Genomic DNA, 20,816 nt, shown 5'->3' on the forward strand with positions numbered 1-20,816 from the left:
GGAGTTGGTGGAGCCATTTATACAATTCCTTTGCATAGCATATTTGTGGCTTTTATTTTGTCTAAGAGCTTGGTGTAAATTGCAGGTTTTATATTAGAAAGGTCTCTTAATTAATTGATGCGGACACTACCCGTGCAATTCTGGTCAAAACAAGACTGAAGTCAAGTCGTAACGCGAGAAATTTAAAGAAAGAACAAGGCAGGTTTTACCGCTTGTTTTAAGAAACCACGACGATACAGGGACAACACTGAGTTGGTGGTTCGCACTCAGGTAAGGAATAAGAGCTTTGTGTAGACTGCATATTTCATATGAGAAAGATCATTTAATTGATTGATTCAGAGACTACCCGTGCAATTCAGGTGAAGATGAGACTGAGGTCAAGTCGTAAGGCGAGAAATTTAAAGAAAGAATACGGCAGGTTTTACCATTGGTTCTAAAAAACCGCTACGATTCAGGGACAACACTGAGTTGGTGGTTCGCACCAAGCAAATGAAGCGGCCTGCTTAATAAGTGGGATTGCTGCACTCGCAAGCGTGTTCACTGTAGAACGAGGGCAACAGACAACTTCCAGCAACTGGTTAATTGCAACTTCAGGTTACTTTTGTGGTGGTGAGCATGCGATTAAGATGTCCATTTTTCGTGCGGTTATCAGGCAAGTAACAAAAGGCGAAAAAAAAAAAAACGTTTCCTTCGACCTTGTGCAAATTTTTATCGCTCGTTTATTCCAGTTGTTGACCATCACGAAAGAATATGAAGCACTCGGTTCAAATTGAAACTTGAGTTAGGCTGAAGTCGAAGCGAGGCCTAACCTCCAAACGGGAATTTTTTACCGATATGATGTAAAAAAATACCTGTCAAAGATTGAAATAAAATCGTATGCATATGCATCCTCAACTGGGGAGGGGTATACGATCAGTAGATGACTCGGTTTTATTTCCCAGCCACGGAATACATGTCTAGGGCATGAAAAATCGAAACCTTATGTGTGCCTTTGAAACCACCATTCCAGTAGACTCGTGTTTAGTGTGTAGACACTGAAATATAATGGCGGTACTGGAACAGGACACAAGAACACGCAGTAGACCCCACACACTCCGACCTACGTCAAAGCATGCATTGTGCGCATTCACCGGATACCCATATTACTACGTAGAAATAGAAGTAGGTAGGACTAATATTTATAGAAACAAAAAAACCCGCCTCGAATCGAAGGTAAATAGTGATAGGGAGCAGGAAAAATGATAGGTTAACCAGAGGAAATTTCCGGTTAGCTGTACTGCACACAGGGAAAAAAGAGAGGGGCGATACAAGCGGAAACAGAAATTAGGGGTGAGTTACGATAAAGAATGGCAATTAGAGGTGTTCTTGCAGTAAACTAACGCATTAGTCTCTTATCGCGCAACCAGGACGTCCTATAGAAACGTAACATTGGCTGCTGATGGTTGTGTCCAGCTTCCAAGGACTTTAATCTCCCCCACCCAGAGAAGACCAAGGCGGTCTAGTACACAGCGTCACAAGTTCTCCTTGCACATGCAAAGTTATCAGGCTCCCGATGAGAAAGAAGCATTTGTTTTCGGGAGCAATGCCAAATTGGCGATGACGCAACAAAGTTGCTTCCCGTCCAGGTAGGCAAGAAATTGAGACAGAGCTTTAGTGTCAAGCGAATATAGACGAAAGTGCAAAAAAAAAAAGAAACATCCGAATTTCATAAGACAAGCATGATTTCACTTTTAAAAAAGTTTGGAGGGGACACTTAAGCTCCGCCTTAAGGGTGTGATACGATATAGTTAATTGGTTAAATGCCCATATAAGCGGAATTGGTCATTCTCGACTTCACATTCGTAGATCGCTGGGAGTCCTCATACACCCCTCCTGGCGCAGCGGTGCAGCGATTAAGCGATGCGCCACTGCCCTGCGTTGGTAGGTGCTGCCACCAGTGTGACTTATGCGACCGAGGTTGCGACTCAGAACCGGTGGGGACCAATATAAACAGGTTTCACATGGCTCAGGGGAGCCTGCGTTTCACCCACCAGAAAAAGATAGTGATTGATAGAATGGCGTTATGGCTTTTTAAGCATGAAATGCTTTTAGCTCCCGTTGTCGGCAGTGTGGTGACGTCACGCCGAGACCGAGAGCCATCATCCGGGCACTGAAATCCACTCATCCGGGCACTGAATTCCACTCATCCGGGCACTGAATTCCAGTCATCCGGGCACTGAAATCCACTCATCCGGGCACTGAATTGCACTCATCCGGGCACTGAATTCCACTCATCCGGGCACTGAATTCCACTCATCCGGGCACTGAATTCTAGTCATCCGGGCTCTGAAACGAGAACATCCGGGCACCGTACGAGACTTAACGAGATTTAACGAGACTCTCTAAGCCCTCCTACGCGACCGGCATGCAAGCGCCGGTCGGTCTCCAAACGAGACAAAAAATAACTGCTGCCAGTGCCTTCTCAATGTTTATCAAGATATCAGTGGAGCTTTGGGTTTGATAATGCACGGAATTATAATTTCCGATTTCTAATAACGCGTGCAAAAAGCACATAAATGCCACGTTACACTTCGTTGTCATACGTGATCCGGGGGAGAAGCGCTGCGTTCAAAGGGCAAGGCATCGCGCCGAACGGGTGGTGGCGTTCCTCCCTTCCTTTACGGTGCGGTTCGGGTGTCCACCGAGATGACATTAGGCCCGTAAACATTTCATGCTTACTCTACTCTCGTTTACGGGAGAGGCAGAGATTTTTTTAAGAATCGCATGCAACCAGCGCAAGAAAAAAATAATCAGATGAGCAGCACCACAGTCACAGGTGGAAATAATATAGTATCATGAACACATAACATCCAAAAACAACAACAAAGGCAAAAAAAAAAAGAACAACAGTAGCAACAACAGACCGCGGGTTCGACGCTGGCCTCACCACCGTCACCCTGTGGGTTTCAGTAGCGTAGTCTCCAGCGTACACCAGCCTCATTACGGCTTTGTCAGTGGTGAACTGCTTGGGGGGCGAGACCTAATCCCATCACGCTCTGGGCAGCCGGCATAAGAGGGTAGTACTGCTAGCAATCCCATGGCGTCGAATCTTGGCTGCCCTACCGCGGGAGTATTCGTGAGATGCACGTGGCAGCATAGTATTACAGTTTGTCAACGCCTCTGCAGCAATCAACCTCACGGACGTTTTTCAAAGGTGGCAAAATCGCCTGCTCAAAATAGGCACCCGGGCGCATGGCTTCGACGAATGACCTGCCGCCCATGGGCTCAATTAATTACGTTGTAAATGGGGTAAGGAATCGTGGTGGCGCGTTATTCACTGCCCTACGTTCGACACCCACGTGGCGTTGGTTCCGTGCCACCTTGTGTACTCAGCAAGCGCCTAGGGCCTGCGACCGTGGTAGGGCAAGAAAAAAAAAGAGAACATGGCTCAGCCTCGTGTGGACATCGATTATGACAGCAGCTTCCTTTTCCTGCAAACACAGTTGTTTCTTTCTTTTTTTTTCGGCCGCCTGTTCAATGTGGCACGTGATACTTTACGCACAAGCGCAGCTCTTTTATACTTTGTGCTTGAAGAGGGGTGAGCAAAAAAGCTGCAACACAGTAAGGTAACTGTAACACCAAATCGGCCTTGTCCTAAAACAGCAACCGCTGTGCGATAAATTGATAAAGCGTTGTCCGGCAAATCGAATTTGTTTCCTATACAAAAAAAAAGCAGAAATCGTTCTGGCACGTGCGCTGTACGCTATGGTAGTGCCTGGGTTTTGCTTTACGGCGAAACATATTGGGATAATTACTGTATACGTTGTATGCCATTGCTATAGGCATGAGTGACTTGTAAATCTTAGATACGTTACATGCACAGCAGGTGCGGTATATCACAAAAGTTTTTTAGGACTAAAACACTTGGGGCTCGAGTGGGGTCGTGCGCATTTCGAGGCAAGGCAGGTCGGCAAGCTTGAAAGCGATAGTACGGGTTCTCTTCGATATCTTTAATCAAAAAGACATCCAGAGGCGGCGATCGCTGCTTCGCTGCCGGTGAACGTAGTGTCCTGCGTGAGCGCATCGAACTGAGAACAGATGGCACTTGCGTCCGACAGGAACTGTGGTAGTTAGAAGTGTATGGGATGTATAACGCGTGTAGCATTCACGCGTCTAAGTGAACGTTACTGTGCTACCAATTCCGCGTGGTACCACTTCTGTGTTGTATATCTGCGTAAGAACATCTAAACTTCACCGCTAACAAATCGTCAAGAAATCGATAGTGCTTCTGTCTATGCTGCCTAGACAGAAGATCTATAGTAACAGATTCCCCTCGCTGCGCCTCCCACAGTCGAATGTTTTTCTGTCATTTTTCTCCGAAACTTATGCTGAATTCCAATGGCAGATCGGGACCGCTCCGTCAGATCGCGTACGGAGCGCGTAGGAGGACGTAGCTTTGCCACCTCCCATTTTGCGACTGGAATGCGAGTGCTCCCTCGGGAGCACTTGGTGCATCAAGTTTGGACAGCCTGCAAATGGATTCCGTTCAACCTTAAGTTTACTTGAGCACACCTATGTTTAGTCTTCCCGGTTTTGAAGTCCTTTTATCAAAAGTTCTAGGTCTCTTGTCTCAAAGTCGTATTGCCGGAAGCCTGAAAATAGACGATCTATTTTCTGTCACGTGACTTGAAATGTTCGGGGCAACCGAGAAACTGCTTGAGAAGCAAGCGCGTCGCCTTACAAAGCTCTGACGAGGACTGTACGTTTCTATTTCGGATATCCTGTATTGAAACGCTGCGTGACTGCTTGGACGATCATCTCTTCCATTTCACCACCTAAGAGGGTGAAGTCGAAGTGATGAGAGGGAGAGACCGGGCGAGAAGTACACTTAAGAAGAAGATAAAAATTAAAGACAATTTAGGGTAGATGCTGCTTGTTCACTCTTCCTAAAAGCCAACCACATCAATGCCCCTTTCTCTCCGCGGCAGTTTAAAAGAAGGTTACTCTGTGTGTACAAATATAGACTGACCTCCGTTACTTTAAATCACAAGTTCGCGCACCCATACAGCTCATACGAAGGTATTTTTTTTTCTACCAGCACTTGAGGCACCATATACGAGAAAGCCGGATTCTATGCATTGTTTATAGGGGGCAACAACCGCTAACTCCAAACTCGCGGCGTCCTCTCAAAGATTGCAATGAAGCATATGTGCTGATCAACTAGAGTGGTACTTTCCGGTAATGCCCTCTCAAGCGTAGCGCCGATACCAACCATGCAGCTTCGGTCCAGACTAACTTTAAACACGCTCCTCATCCCCGGTGCTTTATTTTACTTAATCGATGTTCATATCCGTATCTTTCTTAACTACCGCTTTGTCTGTTAATTAGGCATGGCTGCTTCTACAGTGCTCACTCTGCGTGCGCTCCTTTCTCGGCAAAGTGGCCACACGTGCTCCAACAGCGCTGGTTTGAAACCCGGATTTGCTGTTTATAGTAAGCCTATACGCAATCTAACTTTCAAACTCTGCGCACACTACGTGCTTTACCACGTACTACCTCAGGCAATCGCCCGCCGTGACAGGGTAGCGCCGGCAACGATTCTCGTTTTGTGTCCTCGCCCCTCTGCGGCCGCCGGCGGCGCTCATTCAGCGGAAAGCAAGCGTGAAAGCCTCATCGTGCATGGCGGAAGAGATGGGGGAGGTAAAAGAGGACAAAGAGGGGGGACTGTAGCACGTCTTCTCAACGTAGTGACGCCGTTCGCGCCACAGCAATGAAGCGAGTTACAGTCTCTTCTCCTACCACCTTTCCCCCTCCCTCATCCACTTGGCCACGGTACGCGACAGTAACCCTTAAATCACGGCGACTCCAAAGAGTGCTCCCCCAGCAAAGGCTTCAGGAGAGAGCAGAGTTAAGAGAACGGCAGAGTGTCGCCAGCAAAGGAGGGTGATCTCGCGCTAGGCGGGGAGGTGCGAAGAGAGCTGGAGGGGACGTTTTGCAGTGAATGTGCTACGTCGTGTTGGCTTCGCTGTTGTAGAACTTGGCTCTCGATAAGACCCGCACGAGGACCATAACGCTTAAATTCAAAAGTTTTATTTGGTCTACGTAGTAAGTTCAGTGTGATCAGTTAGGCAAAACGGCCCAAAAGACGCAAACTAGTCTATTTAATGCGTTTATTTTACTTGTTATTATGCTTCGGACAAGCTCTACCTTCACTGATCGCATTTCATGAAGCGATATGCTACTGCTCTTGCATTTAGGATAAGAGGGCTGGCTGTTCTTCGTAGATTTAAATCTCCTTTCAGTGGGCATCGAGAGAATGCGATGCTTGTGAGCTATTGTACATTGTGGTTATAAAAGTACGTCATCACGTCGGATAATAATCTCTTGCAGAGTGCCTCATTTTCTGCATCTGATGTTTATCGAATTTTGGGAAAGGAAATGGCGGCAGCAACAGTCTCACTTTTGGGGGGAAATCTCAACCCCCTCACGAGGAAGGGGATGAGAAGAGAGTAAAAAGAAGAAAGATAAAAAGGGGTGCGGCAGTAGAGGGTTCCGGAATAATTTTGATCCCCTGGGTATCCTTCAAACGCACTGACTTCATACAGCACATAGGCGCCTTTTGCGTTTCGCCTCCATCGAATTTCTGACCCTCATGAAAGCTTTCCCTTGTAAGGGGGTTATTCCTGTGTTTCACGCATGTTGTAGATGTGACCGGTGAGAGATTACCAATAGTTACGGTAATACCGCAATACCGGGATAGTTGCCTCAACTTTACACTCAGGAGGAAAAATTCAAATTAGGTGACTCAGGAACACCGCGGACGCGTACGAAAACACAAAAAGAAACTCTAAAATGCTCTTAACGATCTAATCCAGTCCTTCTGATTCGAGTAAACGTTCAAAGGGCCTCAGCTACTCTGGACGTGCAGGCGTAATTGTCCCTGCGCAGATTACGATCAGTCTACTTGATGGTAATGATGATGGTGCGAGATTGTTCACGTTTATCGTACCTACAGACTCTCCCGAAATATGTCTGATGTGTGTTCATAGCATGCCTATGACCCAAAGGAAAAATTACCTCACTGAACCAACGCTCACAGCACGTTAGCTTATTAAGGCGAAAGCCTTTAATGGCTCATACTCTCGTCCGTTAACAAAGCGTGTGACACGCGTTTAACTCGGGAACGGAAACAGATAAAAGGAAACCAATGTTTGTTTTAGCTAGAGGAGAAAAAATGAACCTAGAAGCCAAGTTTGATGACTGTAGGTTAATTAGGTACTTAATTTTAGGCAAAAATGGCGAAATTTTGTCCAAATAGCGCGGACGTCGATATAGCCACGGGAACGATGTGACGTCACTTCTACCGGAAGTCGTCACGGAATAGTGAAAATCGCCACAGAATGGTCGAAAAAACGTCCGATTTGTGTCAAATTAGATGGAGAAATGTGTAATAAAGCGTAATTAACGCTTAAGATCCCCGAAAGATGTACAATTTGGGTATCGATATAGATAGAGGAACGGTGTGACGTCACATCCACCGGAAGTCGTCACGGCATAGTGCCCTCGGCTTTCGTCTCTCAACAGTTTAGTTGTCAAGTGTCCACGCAATTTTTTATATGTTTGCTGTTAAGGTGAAGGTTCCCAGCCGATGCTTAGTAGCAGGCGCTGTCAGCATCAAGGGTCCGCAGAAACACCGGACACGGGATGCATGCGGAAACGAGAGGAGCAAGTGTGAGGTGGAGCGGAGTGGCGGGTGATTCAGTTACATGCGCCGAGCAGTATTGAGTTAGAATTGGCGTGCCTGCACAGTAGCGACCGCAGCTACGATGAAGCCGCCGACCGCAACGCGGCACATCAGTCGTGTTTCGGGAGGGCCTTGAATGCAGCTGATGCAGAGCCTCGTGCTCGGAACACTGCCCGTATGCGGGCGCGCAGAGCCACAAACGTGCGATGGGTTTAACATAAAACGAACGCTCACGTGATGCTGCCAGCAAACGTACTGAACTACGTGATGTTCAAGTCCATGCCAACGCATTTCTCGCCCCAAAAAGCATTCTTTGAAACCTTTCAAAAACGCAAACACAACAGCCACACATTGATGCGCCACAACAGTCACATCAGCACAATGTAGACCAACTATAGCGCTGATCATTAGCATTATGACTGGAGTAATTGTCATTTAATACTAACTTTTTCTTATCATGGGCTTGGCCCGTGCCTCATATGGTGATTTATGCTTCACAGCACAGAAGAAGTAAATATTTGTTGCAGCTGAAATTATCCATTTCAACGGAACTTATGTTGAGTGTCAATAAGATTGGAGAGGGCAGGAATCATGGACAGCCAGTGGCGAAAATATTTTTTTATCTTTTTACGTTGACTTACTAGCCTGTATTTATGGTTAGTTTGTCCAGCAGCTATCAAAGTAATGCCCGCACCCATGCAACTGAACGTGCATTCCCTCATTGAAGCGACATCACCAATACGTCATCTTGCATAACTAGTTTCGTACTCATCTAGTGGTGAATAACCAAAACTGTATAAGCTAACCTGAGGCTAATTTTCGGCTGAAATATCAAGTGTTATTTGCCATTGCAAGGCAAAGTCGCGTTTCTTGCCGTGAGACCATGATCACGCCAGGGTAGCCGCTCCAGTAAGGCCCGGTTTAAGCACCCTGCGTGTTCTACAGCCGGCTTCGAAACCGCCGCCTTTAATATATGCCGCCCAGAAGGTATAATGGTCGCCACCGCCCTCGCCCTTTCTTCATCAGTCCTCTGTTGGCCTGGGCCGCATTTGCAACTACGCGTTGAAGCCGACTCCTATTAGGCGACAGAAGCAGCGTGTAGAGCAAGCGATAATTTATGTCCTTTAGAGTTTAATTAGGCCCAAGTTCAACTTTAACACGAGAGACCGGCAAGTCATCAGCAAACAAGGGAAGCATCGCGTTCATGGAGCATTTTTGTTCCTTCATTTAGTTCATGGAAAGTATCTTTTTTTTTATGGGTGTTGGCAACCATCTGTGCTTAAGTGCACCTGAAGTTAGACAGTGTGAACAATGTATTTAGTGCACAGCACTCAGCTCGTTGTATTTTAGACTCGGGTAGTTTGGTGATTGTGGTTTCTTTAAATGCAACGTGCTGTTAAGACGAACTGTGCATTTTGAAGCAGGATGCTGCAAAAAGGAGCAACTTCAAGGATATGCATGTAGCAATGCTTGACAAAGCAGCAAGATAAAGTGGCAGAGAACAAAAGTGACTTCATTTAGTAACTTACTAATGGCAGACAGTCAAGGTTAGGAAGAAACGGCTGAAAACGCTCAACGAATCTTTAGATAACGGCATATTTGCCAAATGTTAACCTGACGATGGTAGTCGACATGTTGGCTACCGCGCAGGCCCCATCTTGCTAAGCCAGCATCCATTTGAATGCGCTGGGAACCATTATTTATACCGTAAAGTAGTACGCTATGAGGCTTCGCCAATGTACAGAACTTCTGAGCGGCTAAACCAATTTTAGTCAAAACCTGGACATTTTCAGACAAAAATTTCTTATATTAATTATCATTATCTTTGTATCCTAACAACCTCTCTTAACCGCCACATCGACTCAAGGTTCGCCAGAAGCGGTGTGTACAGTCGTGCGAAATATTAGAGGGGAGAAAGTTCGAGAATTCATTTATTGATTGTTCTAGGATTACGTGCGACGAGCGCCGTTGCATTTTTTTCTTTCTTTTCTATCTAATTTTCCTCTTGACGTATATTATCCGAAAGCTGTTCTCAAATTCAGTGAAAAAGTAGCCATAAAATTCGCAGTTTCGTGAAAAACGTTTGTTTCCTTTTATATTGCTCGCGACTGTACATATTACAGAAAACAAAGGTGGTTTTAGTCTTTGATTGATTTTTCAGGAAAGCAAATGGCGCAGTATCTGGTGGAAAATTCGCAGTTTCGTGCAAAACGTTTGTTTCCTTTTGTATTGCTCGTGACTGTACATATTACAGAAAACAAAGGTTGTTTTGGTCTTTGATTGCTTTTGAGGAAAGGAAATGGCGCAGTATCTGGTGGAAAATTCGCAAATTTGCGCAAAACGTTTGTTTCCTTTTATATTGCTCGCGACTGTACATGTTAGATACCACAAAGGTGAAAAATTCGCAGTTTCGCACAAAACGTTTGTTTCCTTTTATATTGCTCGCGACTGTACATGTTACAGACCACAAAGATAGAAAATTCGCTTTTTCGCGCAAAACAGTTGTTTCCCTTTACATTGCTCACGACTGTACACGTTACAGACCACGAAGGTTGAAAAAAGCAGGGCTCCCATATCTGGCGGAATTAAAAGCGCACACGGCATAATGCGCGCGCGTATGTGCCGGCAGTGTCTCTCCGGCGCTCGACTTTTGCCGAAGCGGCGGGGACGAGCGTGTTCCGAATCCGATCGGCGGTTCGGTCGAGCGCACACAGCTGACCTACATGCGCGGGTCATCAATTGCCACGTGACGCGTGCGGCCCGGCTCCCAAGTGCAGCCGCGCTGTTGTGGGCCGGCAACCGTGTCCAACGTGAACCCGCTCCGCCAGGCTGCCTAACCCCGACACTAACCCCCCACTGCGGCCAGCCTCGGCTAACACACATGTATGCGTGCTGTATTTTTACCTGTTTTAAAGCGTCTCTATGATGTGGTGTCCGTATATGTGTGTATGAGCACTAGCCTATATTTCGGGCCGAATTTTAGTCTTTCTACTATTTTTTTCCCCCTGCGTTTTCGGATGTTGGCGTCTATAGATGATTTGCTTCGCCCGCTGCGTCTGTTTATGCCGAGAGGTACAAGCATGACCGTCCTTCTGCGGTGTAATCTTCTCGGACGCAACTTGTGCGCTAACAGTGCTGCTATTGATGTTTTTATGTTTATTACTCACGTTTTCAGACTGTATCTTCTGTGCACCCCATGACGGAAACATCCATAAAAGAGAAAGAAGTTTTTGTATTTTTTTGGTGGACTGAATAGCTGAGCAGTGTTCGCGGCTCTGCATCGTCATTCTCGTTCCATGTATTGCTCACTCATTCGTGCTTCGTAGCTATGTATTCTTTTTTCAAAGTCATTTTCTCATTTCTATCAAATATTGGGGCCTTCCTCTGCTTTATTTCTTTCCTCGGCCCTCTTTCTTTCCTCATTCGAGCAGTCCGGAAGTCCGTGACCACAGTGACGCGAATAATCGTCGCCGCTGCGTGCACCCGAGGGTGGCAATGTGGTGCGTAGCGGTGGCGGTGTGACGTGCGTCCTCAGTACCATAGTGCGCATGCGCGAAGCTACAGCACAACCTCATCGTGCGCCGTTGGAACCGTTGTCCATTTTCGCCATTATGTCGTGAATTATTCGTGCCGTTCGTTAGCACGCCAGGTTTTGGTGCCCCCTTCCTTTTTGGTTTGGTCTCTTTCTTGTTATTTTTGCTGAGTCGACCATTGGCTCTTTGCTGAAGGCCCGGTACAAACACGATAAAATAGTGTACATCAAAGTGGACATGAAAGAGGACGAGGAAGCTGAAGAAGCAGATGATGATGTTGATAACCTTGGTGGAAGAGAATAAGGCTTCCGTGGGAACTGCCATTCTCATGCACAGTACCTTTGCTGCATTCGTTCACTAACTCTCTCTCCCTTCTTTCCTCCGTCCTTTCATTCCTTCCTCCACCCCTTCCTTCAGTGCGTGGTTCTGGTGTTCGTCGTGAGGGACCGGCAACTGCTCCTGCTCGGTTCTTATTAACCGTCTTATTAACATATTGTGTCGCCCGTGAAAAGGCGATGCCCATTCTGCGTGGTGGGCGTTGCGCATTTAAACTATTGCCAGTTAGTGTGGGGCACTAACCTTGAACGTATTCATTTAATGCAAAAAAGATATCTCCGAAATGCATATAATTTAACGTTCCGACATCCAAGTGCAGCTTTCTTTTGTCATTCCAGAGTTATTAAAGCACATCATCTTTATAAATATCGCCTCAGTGTTGCTTTTAAAACAGAAATCAGTAAAAATGTAACAAATCTTAAAAATTTAGCAGAACTAAGGAAAAAAGAATCAGTCTATCCAACAAGACGTGGCGAAGAATGGACAGTGCCAACACCTTGACTAAATCTTGGTAGGGAATGCCTTCAGTACACTCTTCCATCTCTTCTAAATAGGTATATCCACATTAACCTCAATTTGTGAACTGCATAATTTGTTCTCGAATAACATGGTTTAAGTTTCATTTTGTATACATATTGCTGTATTCTCTGGTGCTTCCTTGATGTGCTTGTTTTTTAAAATTGTATAAACTCTTGTGTTGCCTCCCTGTCAATAATTAGGATTGTAGACTCGTCAAGCTGCCCAAGGGCAGCTTTTTTCTACGATTCCTCCATCTGTAGTGTTAGATGGGAAATAAACTTTGAATTGAATTGGATAAGCCGAAGATGAGGAGAACGAGGTTTGTGGCGTCTCGTGCTCGGCTAGTGGACCCAGCTGTTTCGCTCACTGGTAAACTTGCGCTTCTATGGCCGTACAGCCAGGCGTATGCACTTCGTCCTTGGCTATGTCGATTCCGACGACACCGATGCTCTGGTGCTGCTCGCACAGTTCCAAGCACTCGATCGTCCAATCATCCTTTCCCCAGACGAAGGTCACTATCGAGTGAGCCTTAACCTTGAAGTCCCGCTGTCCCCTTGCCAAGCCACGGCTGACTGCTTCGATGACGAGCGATGGTGTCACTCGCTTCTCCGCCGAGGCCAACAGCTGAGGCGAGAAGCGCGTCTCGAAGTAGGCGACGCCCTACCCTGCTTGGTTGTCGCAGAGCTCGTGCGAAATCCGCTCGGTCGCCTCCAAATCGCCTACGACAGTCGGCATGAATATCGCAAAGCGATCCAGAAAGTCCTTCAAAGACGTCCGACTCCACTTTCTGAAGACGCCTTCGGAGGGCAGCGATTGAAGAGCAGCCAAGGTCAATCTTCTTCTTGTGCGCGAGCTCCCATATTGTCTCAAGTCGGATGGAGCCATCTAGGTGAAGGTAGAGCTCCAGCCTAGTCCGTGGAATCTTCGCTGGATCGAAATGCCTCAGAAAATTCATCGCGAAAGCTGGTTGCTGTCGCCCCACTCACAACAGCGGAAAGTCGATATAGCTTCCAAAACGGCACTAAAGTACGACGGTAACAACGGCCTTGCGTCTCAAGTTGTTTGACAGCTTCGAACTATGCGTAGGGGGAAGTGTGACGCCCATGAAAAGGCGATACTCATTCTGCGTTTGGTTTGAAGGTTTATTAAAACGAAATACAAATGAGTTGTAAGTTTCATAAAAAAGTTAATACAGTAGGAGGTCCCAAAGTGAAAACTGTCTGGGGGACCTCCCATCAGGAATACATAAGGAAAGTGCATATGTTTGGCAGAGGAGCTGGAATAAAAGTATACAATCAAGTTAAAACCTATTAGTGTAATTTGCGGCAATGAATAAGTTATACAATAGTTAGCGGGCATAATTTAACAAAAAAGGCATAAAACAGCAAAACATAAGAGCAATAGAAAGAACACAGAAAGACATCAGATAACAATGGGCATTGAATAAATGCAGATATAAAACACAGGCGGAGAAAGAAAGAAAAAAAAAAGAGGTTCCAGATGAGTAACAATATGACCGTTTGCTGTCAGAGTGGGGAATAGAAAATAAGATGAAGGCAACCTTAAGCATGGCATGAAGCTGAATGGGTTGATAGGAGATGTTTTTTTAGTAAAGTGTAGAAAGCGGGCTGCGAACGAGCGGATTTGATTGCTAGTGGTAATGAATTCCAGGTTTTGATGGCGGAGAAAAAAGCAGTTTCTTTTCCATAATTTGTGTTCACTTTTGGTAGAAGCATATTGTTTTGTTCAGAGAATCTTGTGTTATTGCTATTAGAAAGGAACGATACGGAAAAACAGAGAAGTTGATTATTATTCTTGCGAGCGCGGTAGATTAGAAGACCTAACCTAAGATTAAGGAGGCATTTCATTGGCAGAATGTTTAGGTCAGAGTAAAGAGGTGAAGCAGTGGCTGTGTATGGGCTGAAAGATAAAATTCGAAGCGCTTGATTTTGAAGATGAGAAATACATGATAAATGGCATGAATAGGTATTACCCCATGATGATAGGTAATAGTTAAGGTGACTGTTAATGAAAGCATAGTACAGGGATAAGAGAACATGGCGTTGAAAGAAATGTCTAGTTTTTATTAACACTCTTATTCCAAATGAAATTTTTTTACTGATAGATTTGGTGTGTAGATGAAATTTTAGATGACAGTCAAGCGTGATGCCGAGAAATGTAACGGATTCGGAGGCAGTGATAATATGATGTCCCAGATAAATGGCTGGGCTCGGGATGACATGCTTTTGATGAGAGCGGAATATCATGAAAGTGGTTTTTGTAGGATTAAGTTGTAGTAAGTTATTTTCACACCATAAAACAATATTCTGTAAGTCCATGTTTAATTTGTTTATTAGTCTTGTGAAATTGCTGTCCTGAGTGAATAATGTCGTATCATCCGCGTAAAGTATACATCTTGTGTTAATTAAGGACAAAGGTAAATCATTGATGAAAATGAGAAAAAGAAGTGGACCTAAAATGGAACCTTGTGGCACTCCTAAATTAATAGTTAAAGGGGAAGACTGTTTCTTGTAGCTGGACAACTTGTATGCGGTTAGTGAGATAACTGCGTAAAAGAGCTAAAGCAGTGGTCGGCGTTGCTGGATAAACCGAAGATGAGGAGAATGAGTTTGGTGGCGTCTCGTGCTCGGAAAGCGGACCCAGCCGTTTTCAATCCTCCGTCCTGATCTTAATAAACCACTGGGCGTAACAATATTAACCATATTAACCCTTAGCTCACCATCATCAAGAAACCGGTGTCCTCAAAAGTGCTCATTCAGATCTCGAAACAAAAAGAAGTGTCAATGTTAAGCTACAATACAGACAGGGTAATCGGCGACCTCAAAACCACAGCTACATACAGCATCTTACGCCAGTCTGGAGTACTGTCTCTTTCAGTGCACAGAAGCCCTCCAAACTCACTTCTTCTCCTCTCCCTCCTACCTGGTGTACATGGATGGCGTCAGACCAACTGGACGACAAGCGTGCTCTGGTGCTCCATGGCCAGGATATTTTGAGCGCTTAACATGTCACTCTTTAACAAAAATGGGAGGGCTGTGAGACCTCACTACGCTCCATGGATCCGGTAAGACCGTAGTTCGTTGCCAGACGCACTGCCAGCGTCATGGACCTTTTAGGCATGTGCTTTTGGGTGTGGTGGGGTCGTGCGGAGGCCTGAATACCCCTGCTAATTAAAGTTTTTTTTCTTTTTTTCTCTCTTTAATAAAGTGCTTCCCTCTTTCTCTTGTACAATCTTTTAGTTTCTGTTTTTCTTCGAACCTTGTTTTCATCTCTTCCTTCATAACCTCACTCATGACATGGTTCAAATGTTCACTTTCACTAACCGTTGCTGAGCCTTTCCGTTCTTTACAAGCGTATTTTCCAACCTCGGACATGTGAGCCGGGACATTGCTTTCAAGTAGCAAGATCTTTTTTTTTTTAACTTTCTCTGTGTTTTTAATCGATTACCTCACACAAGCTTAGCAACGATTGGTTATACCCAACCCTTGCGATCGTTATTTATGCTGGTGGGCAATTATGATAGAAACACAACATCTTCTTCAAACAAAATCGCAGCGTCGCAAGAGGCTGCCTTGAATTTAACGAGAACAAGACAAGTCAAGTGCTTCCATATTATACTCGCTTGCCTGCTATCGAGCTCCCAGAGATAGATCTACGTAAGTTTTCTGTGCGCGCCCTCTGTCCCTGTGACATAGTGGTCGATGGACACTTGACAGACTCATTTCTTTGCCGCTCTTTTTCCTTTTTTCCCCTTTGTTCCCCTCCCCAAGTGTAGGGTAGCCAACTGGGCATCGCCTGGTTAACCTCCCTGCCTTTCCGTCCTTTTCTCTCTCTCTCTCTTCATCTCCAGTCGTCAGCCACCCGTGAAAGTAGCTGTCGTCAGCTTCTGCCGTGGCGAATAGTTCGTGACAGCATTCCACCTTATGTTATCCCATTTTAAGTGTCAACATTTTTAACCCCCAACGCCAGCACTCCTTGGACGGACGTACTCCTGTGTCCTTGCAAGACCTTTCCTACCTGCGCGGCCTGTGCTGCCAAGAGGCTGCGGCGAAAACAGTGCTAAAAAGTGCCTTCTACGCTTGTTCTGGGTTGTACAAACACCTGGAGTATACTTCCGAATGCACGTAGCCGCTATGTACCCAGAGTATTCACGTGTCGCGGCACGGATGGAAGCTAATTTAAGGCGCTTAAAGGTATTTCAGTGTCACCACGCTATGCCAAGGCCAGACAGCATGCAAAGCAAAGTACAGGTTCCTCCAATTTTAAAGGGAACAAAGTTTAAACATTCAGTTAACCATTACTTGAGGATTATGCGTGACAAGTATATTATACGGGATAATTGCGCTTATAGACATTATGCGTGACAGTTGTGAACAAGAATAAGGCTACCGTACAGGAGGCGAAACGTCGGTTTTTTTCTGCTTTTGTGTTTTTGTTCGGCGCCCATTTCAAAGCTTCAGTGGAACTTTTTAGTGTCCCCTAATTAGTTTTCCTGTATGCGTATAACACCCGAAAGTAATTTCGACTGTATTATAGGAATATAACCAAAGTATTCCTCTCTTAGTGCAAACTCATATTGCTGCCTTTCATATTGAGGTACAGGGTCGGACAAAAGTTCCCAGGCCACAGGGTCTGCTTTTCAGCGTCGTATCCTGCCACTTACGATAGCATCAAAGAGATCAAGGTTCTCAGAGGTGAGAATGCTACTACTGCTATCCTCTACAGAGATTTTTGGCTCCTGAGGTGTCGTAGCTGCCCAACTATAGCGCTCTAAAGCAGGCCCTGTGGCATGGGAACTTTTGACCGACCCTGTACCTGTACGTATACAACGTCCAAATATCAACGGCGAAGTCTCCCCTGCAACTCGCAAGTCAGAAACGTCTAATAAGATGGGGAGCTCCACGAAAGCTATATGTCAGGCTAGGTTCCTGTTTGCGAACACGCTAAAATGTTTCCGATTAAGAAAATTTCGTAACGTAGAGGCAGCAAAAATGACCAGCGTCAGGCGCGAGCGGTAGCGGGCGCTGTGGCCTTCATTTATTGCGGGCCACGTTTCTTTCTAGTCGGACCTGCTCATTTTTACTGAAAGCATACGGCCAAACAACCGTCGTTGTTTGTGTCGTTTTGAAGTATAAACAGCACTTGCGCTTTCAGCAACTCAAAAGCGGCACATCAAGCACATCTGAGCAGGTAGTAACGTCGGAATCGTGCTATTTACGGTGCTGTGACTATGTGCTTGCCATGGTTAGTCTTAAGGTAATACGTAGATGTCGCCTCAACACCTTGGAGGACTGGAACACCCTGCTGCGCTCGCAGGACCCGGCCGTGCAGACCACCGCCACCTGCCGGGCTGCCAGTTTTATGGCCCTTAGGAACAGAAACACTTGAGTGCAATGCAGTCGTGCGGGGGCCCAGGAGCGCGCCCCCGATTCCTTTCATATAAAAAAAGTTATCTCTCTCTCTCTCTGTCAGATGCAAACCGCGTTCGTTTAAGGTGAGGAAGTTAGGTGTTGGCCGCCATACTGGCACATATATCATCATCATCAACAACCTGACTACACCCACTGCAGGGCAAAGGCCTCTCCCATGTCTCTCCAATTAACCCTGTCCTTTGTCAGTTGCCGCCACTGTATCTCCGCAAACTTCTTAATCTCATCCGGCCACCTAACTTTCTGCCGTACCCTGCTACGTTTGCTTTCTCTTGGAATCCACTCCGTTACCCTTAAGGACCAGCGGTTATTTTGCCTTCGCATTACATGCCCTGCCCAAGCCCATTTCTTCCTCTTGATTTCAACTAAGATGTCATTAACCCGCGTTTGTTCCCTCACCCACTCCGCCCTGTTCCGATCTCTTAACGTTACACCTATCATATTCCTTTCCATAGCTCGCTGCGTTGTTCTTAACTTAAGCTGAACCCTCTTTGTTAGCCTCCACGTTTCTGCCTTATAGGTGAGTACCGGTAGGATACAGCTGTTGTATACTTTTCTCTTCAGGGATATTGGTAAGCTACCATTCATGATCTGAGAGAACCTGCCATATGCGCTCCACCCCATTCTTATTCTTCTAGCTATTTCCCTCTCATGATCCGGATCTGCGGTCACTACCTGCCCCAAGTAGACATATTCTCTTACTACTTCCAGCACCTCGCTACCAATTGCGAACTGCTGTTCCCTTGCTAGGCTGTTGGACATTACTTTGGTTTTCTGCATGTTAATTCTTAGCCCCACCGTTCTGCTCTGCCTGTCTAACTGATTGATCATGCTTTGCAGTTCTTGTTCTGAGTGGCTTAGCAAGGCAATGTCATCAGCGAATCGCAAATTACTCAGGTATTCTCCATTAACTCTTATCCCCAACTGTTCCCATTCCAGTCCCCGGAATACCTCCTGTAAGCAGGCAGTGAAGAGCATTGGCGAGATCGTGTCTCCGTGCCTGACACCTTTCCGTATTGGAATTTTATTGCTGACTTTATGGAGAACTATAGTAGCTGTTCAACCGTTATAAATATCTTCCAATATTTTCACATAACACTCTTCTACACCCTGATTCCGCAATGCCTGCATGACAGCTGAGGTTTCCACTGAGTCAAATGCTTTCTCGTAATCAATGAAGGCTATATATAGGGGTTGGTTATATTCTGCGCATTTCTCTATCACCTGATTGATAGTGTGAATGTGGTCTATTGTCGAGTATCCTTTACGAAAGCCTGCCTGATCATTTGGTTGACTAAAGTCCAAGGTTGTCCTGACTCTATTAGCGATTACCTTAGTAAATACCTTGTAGGCAACGGACAATAAGCTGATTGGTCTGTAATTCTTCAAGTCCTTGACGTCTCCTTTCTTATGAATTAAGATAATGTTAGCGTTCTTCCCAGCTTCTGGTACTCTCGAGGTCACTAGGCATTGCGCATACAGGGTGGCTAGTTTTTGTAGCACAATATCTCCTCCGTCCTTCAACAAATCTGCTGTTACCTGATCCTCACCAGCTGCTTTCCCTCTTTGCATTGCTCCTAAGGCTTTCTTTACTTCCTCCTTCGTTACTGGCAGGATGTCCCATTGCTGTCCTCGACTGCCTCCCTCTGTAAATGGATGATTACATTCGCTACTGTATAGGTTTGTGTAGAACTCTTCGGCTAATTAAACTATCTTATCCATATTGCTGTTGACATTGCCCTGTTTGTCTCTTAGCGCATACATCTGGTTTTTACCTATGCCCAGTTTTCTCCTGACTGATTTTAGGCTACCTCCTTTCCTTATAGCATGCTCGATTTTCTCCATGTTAAACTTTCTTATGTCGGCTACCTTGCGCTTGTTTATTAACTTCGATAGCTCTGCTAGTTCTATCCTGTCTGTGGAGTTAGACGTCCTCATGCTTTGGCGTTTCTTAATCAGATCTTAGTCTCCTGAGATAGCTTGCTGGTATCCTGTCGAACCATCCTACCACCTACTTCTGCGGCGCACTCTGTAACAATAGGTGGCATAGGTTCTAGGAACAGTAGGGGAGAGTTATTAGTAGAGTTCGCAGATAGAAATAATTTACGGATTATGAATACCTTCTTTCGCAAACGAGCAAACAGGAAGTGGACGTGGAAGAGCCCCAATGGTGAGACTAAAAATGAAATAGACTTCATACTGTGTGCACACCCTGGCATCGTAGAGGATGTGGAGGTCCTCGGTAAGGTCCGTTGTAGCGACCACAGAATGGTAAGGTCTCGTGTGTTAGCTTGGATTTGAAGAGGGAACGGAGGAAACTGGTGAAGCGAAAGGCTATGAACGAGTTAGCATTAAGAGGGAAGGTATAGGAATTCAGAATGTCGCTGCAAAACAGATTTTCCGCTTTAACTGAAGAAGACGACCGTAGTGTTGAAACAATGAATGATAATATTACAGCTATTGTTACAGAGTGCGGCACATATATAACTAATCGAAAGTACAGTTATCAATTGAGGCGCTACGCGCCCACTGCTGCCATGTGTTATAGTGTCGTCACGAGGTTACTGTTTTGGTCAGTTTGACTTTCATTGCAGACAGACACGTCCTTGAGAAAGGTAAGTAGTAAGCGCTAACGCTCTTAACAGAAACTACCAGCGGCGCGCCTGTCCACTTTCGCTGGTAGGGGTCCACTGCCGACGTCGGACTGTCGAAGTGCGAGCACAGCTGAGTTCGGACGGCTGGCGAATGCGCGGCTAATTGACGCCGGCTAGCGGTGAAGCTCATGCAGAAACCGAAACTATATGGCCAGGCCTAATATTTGGCCTAGAGACAGTGAGCCTCCAATGCATTCCGTTACGAGCCTGTCGTATAGGCACGGGTTTGAATGCACCGTGCAAAAGGCAGGGTTTTACACGATCGCTTGCCCCGCCGGTGACACCTTAACTCGGCCCGTTTTCGGGAGTCTCATGTGAAGTTCCGCAAGTGGGCTTTCTCACGTATCACAGTTGAACTGAACTCGATGGCGGAGCTTACGCCAGAAGAGCTTTTAACGCGAGAGGATGAGGGCCGTGGATATGGAGATGAAAAACATTACGGAAGGATAGAGCAATGAACCGTGTGATTTCGCATTGTGATTGTTCGAAGCCTGTGGTCGGCCACCTTGTTTTAATCGTGTGGTATGTGGGAATGTCGACTTGCGGCATTTCTCATGAGGTCCAAGCTTAGCAGCGTCCCAATACGAGTGGTCCAAGAGAT

At 45.9% G+C, this 20,816-nt stretch overlaps 1 pseudogene; it reads right to left on the minus strand.

The window, feature by feature from the left end:
* Window positions 1–1,267: 1,267 nt before the first annotated feature.
* Window positions 1,268–13,185, minus strand: LOC149339467 (adenosine deaminase-like; annotated as a pseudogene).
* Between the last annotated feature and the right edge of the window lie 7,631 nt (window positions 13,186–20,816).

This window comes from Amblyomma mixtum, chromosome 6, assembly GCF_055824585.1.
Source record: "Amblyomma mixtum isolate Tamu chromosome 6, ASM5582458v1, whole genome shotgun sequence".
NCBI lineage: Eukaryota > Metazoa > Arthropoda > Arachnida > Ixodida > Ixodidae > Amblyomma > Amblyomma mixtum.